Raw genomic sequence first — 9188 nt, 5'->3', positions numbered from 1 at the left:
CTAGACTCTAATACAAATTACTGTCAGACCACACCACTTAAAGCCTTCCTCCTCTTATTTGGTAAAGCCAATTTCTTTTTATTTTTTTTTACATATAAAAAGAAAATATCTTGCTTGAATGATTGTTGAACACATTTTAACAACTTTTAATTCTTTAAAAATAACATTAACTGTCTATTAACTCTTAACATTCAATACTTATGGACATTCTGGAACAAGTTGGTAGGGAAGAGAGCCTCTGGTATGGGGTGAGTTTTCTACCATCTGTTACAGCTGCAGAAAACACCTCAATCAATGCAAGGAACTCTAAAGTTAGTCCTTACCCCAAACAAGCCTTATGAAGAAGAATTTAAGCTGCAAAAATTGGAGTGTAGGTTTGCCTCCATTATAGTCTCATTCCAAGCAGACATGATCTCAGGGTCATTCAGGGTATGTTGGTCTGCCAAGAGATAGTGAACATAGTGCATATATAAGTTTGTACTATAATTTTTTCCAATTCTTTGGATTTGTGCAAAAATGTCTAGTCAGCAACTCATTCTTGGGAAGCTGAAATTAAAAACAGAACGACCTGGCAGCCTACAGGCCATGAAAAGGTGCCATGAATCAGGCCGAGGGCCAAGCAAGCTTGTGAGAGAGCAATGAATTTTAAGTTAAGGACTCCAGTCTACATAGTAGAGAATGACACAGAAACACAGAGCAAAGAAAACATTTCACATCAGCCGAAGAAACTGACCAGACTTTAGGTATTTCCAGACCAGCCTCAGACAATCACTCTAACCACCAACCCACTTTAATTAATATACCTTAGAGCTCTCTGTTTTATTTTGTTTTTCAACTCAAAACATCTATTTAGAATAAAAGTGAAAACCTAAATGTATGAATAAGTAAAATGTGGGACTGGTAAATTAATTGCCTTGAGTTCAGAATAGAGGTTGTATGTTGAAATTAGTGAGAAATCAGTTAAATGCTATGCTAAGAGACTTGGAAAACCTGGCGGTGAGACCACTTGTCATGAGAGAAATCTTCTCTGCACTTGATTTGAAAAACTTTCACTAAGTGTAGAGTAGGGGACCACAAGGCCTTGGCCTTTTCTCCCACAAGACAATGTATGCCAGACATAACAATGGCAAGAAACAGAAGCAAGAAATTGTCTGGATATCATGTTTTCTGTTTGGGGAAATAATGTCCACTTTCCACTTTGTAATATTCCTATTAGATATTAAAATCATGTCTCAGTGCCCTAAATAAGAACAGTTATATTTGAATGGCATCACTTTCCATCATCATATTCATAAAAGAGGGAATCCCATTGTCTCACCTTCTTTGAAAGTAATCAGCAGGTAATGTCCCTGGAGTTTGGCTATGGACAGAAGGTCCTTTTTTAAAAAAAAAAAAAAATCCTCACCCGAGGACATTTTTCCATTTTTTTGTTCAGATAGAGTGTGAGGGAGAGAGAGGAAGAAGAAGAGAGAGAAACATCGACATGAAAGGGACACATTGAGTGGCCACCTGCTGCACCACCCAACCAGGGCCGGGGACAAACTGCAACCAAGGTACATGCCCGTAGCGGGAACTGAACCCGGGTCTCGTTAGAGCCAAACTGGCCAGGGCCAGAAGGTCCTTTTTGGTAGCCCCTGGGATTTTGAAGCAACGAACAGAAAAATAGCAAAGAAACAAGACACAATATACATACTATCTGTTACCTAAAATTAACTCATTAGTACTTAATGCCAGAAAATCATATACTAGTTAAAATGATAAATTTTATGTCATATACTACAACTTAAAAAAAATTAACTCAAGTTAAAAATAGAAAAAGGCGCCCTGGCCGGTTTGGCTCAGCGGTTAGAGCGTCGGCCTGAGGTCCGTAGACACCCGGGTTCGGTTCCCGCTAAGGGCGTGTACCTCGGTTGCAGTTTGTCCCCGGCCCTGGTCGGTTGTGCGGATGGCAGCCACTCGATGTGTCCCTTTCACATAGATGTTTCTCTCTCTCTCTCTGTTCCTCTCTCTCCCCGCCACTCTACCTAAACAAAAAGTGGAAAAATGTCCTCGGGTGAGGATAAAAAAAAAAAATTAGAAAAAGGCTTTTTCTTTCCTATCTTGAAAGATGGAGGGTGCAAAGAAATACTAAAAAGAAGAAACCTGCAGCCAGGACGGCTGGTGCTGGTGACAAGGTCAAGAAGGGTAACCTCAAGGCCAAGACGTCTAGGAAAGGGAAGCCCCACGGCAGTGAAACCCTGCCCTGGTCAGAGGGATTGGCAGCTCGTCTCAATCAACTATGTGTTCCCCAAGGGCCATGTACAAGAGGAAGTATTCAGCAGCTAAATCCAGGGTGGAAAAAATAATAATAATAGGAGAGGAATCTTGCTACAGTCACCAGTAGGTGGAGACAAGAATGATAATACTTAAGTGGTTAATGTTCGCAAAATGCCTAGGTATTTTCCTCCTGAAGAGGTGCCTTGAAAACTGTTGAATCTCAGCAAGAAAGCCTTGGGTCAGCATGTAAGAAAACTACGGGCCAGCATCGCTCCTGGGACCATCCTGATCATCCTCGCGGCACCACAGAGGCAGAGGGGGTTTTCGGGAAGCAGCTGAGCAGTGGCTTGATACTTGTCACTAGACTCTTTCCCTCCCTCGAGTGCCTTGGTGTAGAACACACCAGAAATCTGTTATTGCCTCCGCCACCAAAACTGCTATCAGGGGTGTAAAAATTCTCAACTCTTTCACTGATGCTCACTTCAAGATGCTGTGCAAGCCCACATACCAGGAGGGTGAGATCTTCCACACAGAGAAGGAGAAATGCGAGATGACAGAGCCGCGCAAGGTTGATCAGAAAGCTGTGGACTCGCCAATTCTACCAGAAATCAAAGCTGCCTCTCAGCTCCAGGGCTTCCTTCGCTCTGTGTTTGCTCTCACAAACTGCGGTTCTAAATTTCTTACGAAGAACTTAAATACCTGATCTGTTTCAAAAATTTAAAAAAGGCTTTGTTTTAAAAAGAAAAATCCTTTGACTTTTTTCTGCCTTTTAAGATTCTGAATTATAGAGCCAATTAATTGTGAAAAATAATAATAATAATTACTTAGGACCTGAATGGAGAAAGAAGAAATGGGTAGGATAAGGCCAGAGAGTAAGGCAGGCCTTGAGACTCTGTGATGTTAGGAATGCATTTGGAATTAAACAAGCTTAGTCCTGAGCCCATCTTTATTTTTGAGGTCTTCATTACCATTATGGAGAGAATTAAAACAAATGACCAAGTAAAAAGAAGAGGAGACAGGTGATAATTAAGAGCGGAAAAATTAATTTTTAAACATTGAGAAGCCGTTGAGAATAGTGATTGCTTTGCTGCAACTGCAGTAATGTGAGGACTATTAATTTCTCTAAAAAAATTTAAAGAAAAGAAAAATTGTTGGCACAGTAAAGAATTAAGCAAAGTATATCTGCTTATATGTTAAAAGCATATGTGCAGATATTACCCCTATAGAGAATGACATTTTTCAAGAGATCAATAGCATCAGAATCATATTTAATACAATATTTTCTTGTTTTCCCCTTTTGAATTCCTAAAGCTGAGGAAATTTAGTATGCTTTATACAGTGCAAGCCAATATGTTAAATGTTTCTACCAAAAAATATATGCATTAGGTAAATTCCTATTTATGGAACATTTAATGGGCCTGTGATACCTGTCTTTGCTCCTCTGCAATGCTATTCACCTGCTCTCTCTCCATTCATTGTTCTCTGCCAGAAAAACTCTTGCCTCTTGCTTTCTTGCTGTTTGTCATATACCAAACAAGAGATAGATCAATTAAAAACTGGAAGTGATAACAAACTACCAACTGTCAGCTATAAAAGCAGTCCTTGGGGGAAAAAAATGGCAGACAGACTCTTTACTTCTAATAGAATGATATATTTCTAAAGGATTATTCACAACAAAATATTTTCTTCCCCATTTCATAGAAAATTAAAGACAACGATATGAAAAAATTATGAGGCTTTGCTCTTGTTTTGCATTTTAGTAACAATGCTGACCCAAGTCCAAAGACAGATAAAAAGCTTTGATTAAGGTTCTAGGTAATAAAGCCTTTCCTTGGTTTTCCTCCTACTTACTTTCCCTTCAGAGAAATAACAAATGAAAGCATCATGGCTATATGCATCAGCTCTGAGCAAAGCTATTCATTAGAAGAAATTTCCCACTGGGGTTTCCCGTCTCTCCTTTCATCACCCCTCCCTTGTTGGAGGGATATAGGTTGGAACAGCCTTTTGGGAATATCTTTAAATTTTAAAATACACATACTCCTTGATCTTGACACTTGTATAAATATTTCTATAGGATTGATTTAAGAAAGAGAAAAGCAGCCCCTGGTATGCGGGAACTGGGCTAACACTTATGGTTAAGCCTTGATAGTGTTAATTACTTGCCTGGCACCTTCAGCTAGACAGAGGTGTTCTTCTGTTGGACATAAACAATCTGAACACCAACATCAGACAAGGTCACTTTGTGACTATGATGAAGTGAAACCAAAGTAAAAAAAACAAACAAAACAAAAACAACAAAAGACAGCTTCCTAGAATCTTACCCATAATGGCCTGGCCATACCCAGATTTTCCAGGTGCCTTCTAATCTCTCCTAGTGAGATTCCCCATGGTTCTCCATGATGGTGGTCTCTCTTAAATGCAACAAACAATAAGCTCAACTTACTTTCTGGTGGTCTTTTCTGGGAGAGCAGGAACAGTTCTTAGGGAAAGAATGTTGTTTATAGCAATATTTATAATACCAAAAATGGAAGGCAACCTATTTTTTTCAGAAATATGGAAAAGATTCAAGAAGTTATGACATACTGATTTTGTGAAACAGCCTTTGAAGAGTAAGTTAGATGCATGATTATTGGAGAGGGGAAGAGGGATCTCTAAGACTTGCTGTTACACTGGAGGAGAGGGCAAGCAAGTGAAATAAAATTACAAAGAATAAGATACTGTTCTATGTTTAAAAAAAAACAAACCTCTGTGTGTGGGTGTGTGTGTGGGGGTGTCTGTGTGTATACACACGTGTGCATAAAAAAGTTCTGGAAGAAGAATGTACATCAAACTCTTAATAGCGGCATGGGGAAGGGGTAAAATGGATATTTTTCATATTTCTACCTACACATATCTATGTTTTAAGTTTGACAAGGTTTTGTCATTTTGTAATTTTTAGAAAAACAAACATTTTGAAAAATTACCATCTCAATAAATACATGCTAATATAATAATATATATAATATATATGTGCATTACATATGTTGAGGGGGTGATATATACACATTTCTCTGCATCATTTTTTTTAAATACATCACAGAAATGCTCCAAGTCAACTGGTGTAAGCCTAACTCAGTATTTTAAATAGCTATATAATATTCCATTATAAAGATGCTCAGAAGTTATTCATCCATCCTTCTATTGATCATATTTGTTCTATGTACTTTTTGGCTATTATATATGATATACTTTATATATATTTTGGTCACTATATATATTTCCTTGTATGTGCATAGTTTCATTTCAGTGCTTTTGATCCTATGGCATACAATGACAAGAATGAGATTTGAAGGTCAAGGGCATGGACTATTCTCAATTTTAATGTATATTGACAGAGTTTTTCTCAAAATAATCCATATTTCTACCAGTAGTGTTTCAGAAGACCCTTTCTTCTAAATCCCAGCAGTAGGTGTTACCTCTTTTCATAAAATTTGCCATGCAGATATTAAGTAATAACCTAATTTTACATTACTTTGTATTTTCTTTCATAAAAGTGGTTGAATATGTGTTCATTTATTTATTAGCAACTTTGAATTTACTTGTCTGTGAATTGCCTTCATAACCTTTGTTCATTTTTCCATTTTTATTCATTTCATTAATAACTTATGAGTTCTTTGTATATTGTAGATAAAGCCTTAATTTGCAATTTTTTCACATTTTCTCTTCTATTTACTTTGGTTTGGGTATCTTGCTATTTTTATTGTATCATTTTTTCAAGTTTTTATGAAAATAGTGTTGGCAGCCTAGCTGGTGTGGCTTACTGAGTGAGTGTCAACTCATGCACCAAGAGGTCGCCGGTTCGATTCCTGGTCAGAGCACATGCCCTGGTTGTGGGCCCAATCCCCAGTGGGGGACATGCAAGAGGCAGTCAGTTGATGTTCTTTCTCATTGATGTTTGTATCTCTCTCTCCTTCTCCCTTCCTCTGTCTCTAAAATCAATAAAGAAAGAAAATATTCCTAGCAGTGGGATCACTGGGTCAATATGATATTAGTTTCAGGTATACCATATAATGATTTCACATTTGTATACCTTATGATGTGATCATCACACTAAGTCTAGTAACCATCTGTCACCAAGCCAAGTTATTACAATATTATTGACTATATTCCCAATGTTGTACACTATATCACTGTGCCTTATTTATTTTATAACTGGGAGTTTGTACCTTATATTCCCCTCCACCTTTGTCACCTATCCACTCACCCCCTCCCTTCTGGCAACCATCAGTTTATTCTCTCTTTCCATGAGTCTGTTTTGTTTTATTTGTTCATTTGCTTTGTTTTTTTTTTATTTTCCACATGTATGGAAAATCATATGTATGTGTCGTTCTCTGTCTTATTTCAGTTAGCATAATGCCTCTATGTTCACCCTTGTCACAAATGGCAAGATTTTATTCAATTTTCATTGCTGAATATTATTCCATTGTGAATATATGTACCATTTCTTCTTATCCATTCAGCTGTCAATGGTCATCATTGTAAATAATGGTGCAACGAACATAGAGTTGCACATATCTTTTCTAGTGTTTCTTCTTCTGCTAAATATCCAGGAGTGCAATTACTGAGTGATATGGTAGTTCTATTTTTAATTTTCTGTGGAATCTCCGTACTGTTTTACATAGTGGCTACATCAATTTGCAATCCCACCAACAATGTACAGGATTCCCTTTCCTCCACATCCTCACCAACACTTGTTATTTGTTGACTTTTTGATAGCAGCCATTCTTACAGGTGTGAGGTGGTATCTCATTGCAGTTTTGATTTGCATTTCTTTAATTATAAGTGATGTTGAGCATCTTTTTATATGTTGCTATTTTTAAACATTTTAAATGATGTAGCATGCATTGTTTTCTTTAATGGTTTGAGGGTTCTTATCTTGATTGCAACTTTATCTCTATTACCTTAGCATTTACTCTCCTAAATTTCCTTTTAAAATTTGTATTAATTTTAACATGGCCAGTGTGGCTAAGTGGTTGAGCATCAACCCATGCACCAAAAGGTCACTGGTTTGATTCCCAGTTAGGGCATATACCCAGGCTGTGGGCCAAATTCCCAGTAGGGGGCATGCAGGAGGCAGCCAATCGATGTTCTCTCTCATTGATGGTTCTATCCCTAAAGAAAAAAAAATTTTTAATTTGTATTCATTTTATATTCAAGTTTTAGTCCATCTTGAATTATGTTCTATAGTTTACAAAAGGTAAGGGATATCTATTTTTCTTCAAATGGGTAACCTATTGGCCACTTAATGTGTGGAGGTGGGTAAAGGGGAGGGAGGATGGGTAAAACTATAATAGGGCCAACAATGAATTTTAAAAATGTACTTTTCCCCCCCAAAATTGTTAAACCATCTTTCATATATTAAAGTGCCATATGTACTGGGATCTCTATTCTGACTCACTTTCTTAATTTACAACATTCACCAGGTCCCCCAGAACAAGATGAATTATAATTATGGTCATTTTGATGTATAGCTTTTCAACATTTACAGTGATATTTGCTATTAATTTTGCACACATAATCTTTACCATGTTTAATATAGTTCTTTAATTTTTCTGAATAAAAGCTTTCCTTTGAGACTTTTTCCCAGGCTTAGCTAGTAAGGAACTGCAAATCAGTTTATATGGACAGGGGTCTTGCACAAGGAAGAAACAAATCTCATGATCCTAAAAACACTTTTGTTTGTTCAGTAGCTTTGCTATCAATACCCTTTCTCTATCCTGGAAAAAAAAAGGTAGAAAATATTTACAACTCCATGAACTTGAAAATAAACCATCACCTGACTAATTAGGCTAAAACAAAGATCCCTCGTAAGATGACATTTGACTATGTTCTGTTCACATTAATAAGTTACATATCCTTTATTTATTTTTTCTTTATTGATTTTTAGAGAGAGGAAGGGAGAGGGAGAGAGAGATAGAAACATCGATGAGAGAGAACATCAATTGGCCACCTCCTGCATGCCCCCCACTAGGTATCAGGCCTACAACCTGGGCATGTGCCCTGACCGGGAATCAAACTGGCGACCTCTTAGTGCATGGGTTGATGCTCAACCACTGAGCCACACTGGCCAGGCAAGTTACATATCTTTTATAGATTGTTTCCCAACACCAGAATCAGCTACATAATATGTGGGGGGGGGGGGCAAGTGAACAATGAAAATGGGGGTCCCTTATTCAAAAATCAGAAAATATATGCCATGAAGGGTACTAAAATATTTGTTTTCCTTTTTTCCACAATCTCTTTTTTGACCTGTCATGGAGTTTCTTATTTGCCACTTTAAAGGCATGTGCTCTGGGGCATGGCAATACTCTTTCACAATTACAGACCCTCACAGGCACCCAGGAACTGGGCTGCGATTTGGCCACAGGGACACCCACCTGCTGCCAGGCTCCTCAGCCAACCAGTCCCACCAATTTATGTTAAAGAGACTATTCTTAACTCATTGAATAGTCTTGGTATGATTGTTGAAATAAATTTACGATAGTTGTCTGAGTTTATTTCTGGACGTTCAAATCTATTCTGTGGATCTGCATATCTATTCTCATGCCAATACCACACAAGACAGGAATTTTACTGTAGCTTTGTGGAAAGTTTTGAAATTAGAGAGTACGAGTCTTCCAACTGTGTTCTTTTCAAGATTATTTGACAACTAGGTGCCCCTTGCAATCTCATATGAATTTGAGGATTGTCTTTTAAACTTCGTCAAAATGGCTACTAGAATTTTTACAGGAATTCAATTGAATATATAGATTGCTTTGGGTACTAATGACATCATAACAATATTAAGTCTTCTAATTCATGTACATAAATGTCTTTCTATGCATTTAGGTCATTCATTTCTTTCAGCAATGTTTTGTAATTTTCAGTGTATAAATCTTTCACCTCCCTGACTA

At 37.3% G+C, this 9188-nt stretch overlaps 1 pseudogene; it reads left to right on the top strand.

The window, feature by feature from the left end:
* Positions 1-516: 516 nt before the first annotated feature.
* Positions 517-2959, top strand: LOC118642026 (annotated as a pseudogene).
* Positions 2960-9188: the final 6229 nt, after the last annotated feature.

Source organism: Molossus molossus, unplaced genomic scaffold (assembly GCF_014108415.1).
Source record: "Molossus molossus isolate mMolMol1 unplaced genomic scaffold, mMolMol1.p scaffold_m16_p_3, whole genome shotgun sequence".
NCBI classification, from domain to species: Eukaryota; Metazoa; Chordata; class Mammalia; order Chiroptera; family Molossidae; genus Molossus; species Molossus molossus.
This window is presented reverse-complemented; position numbering and strand designations above follow the sequence as displayed.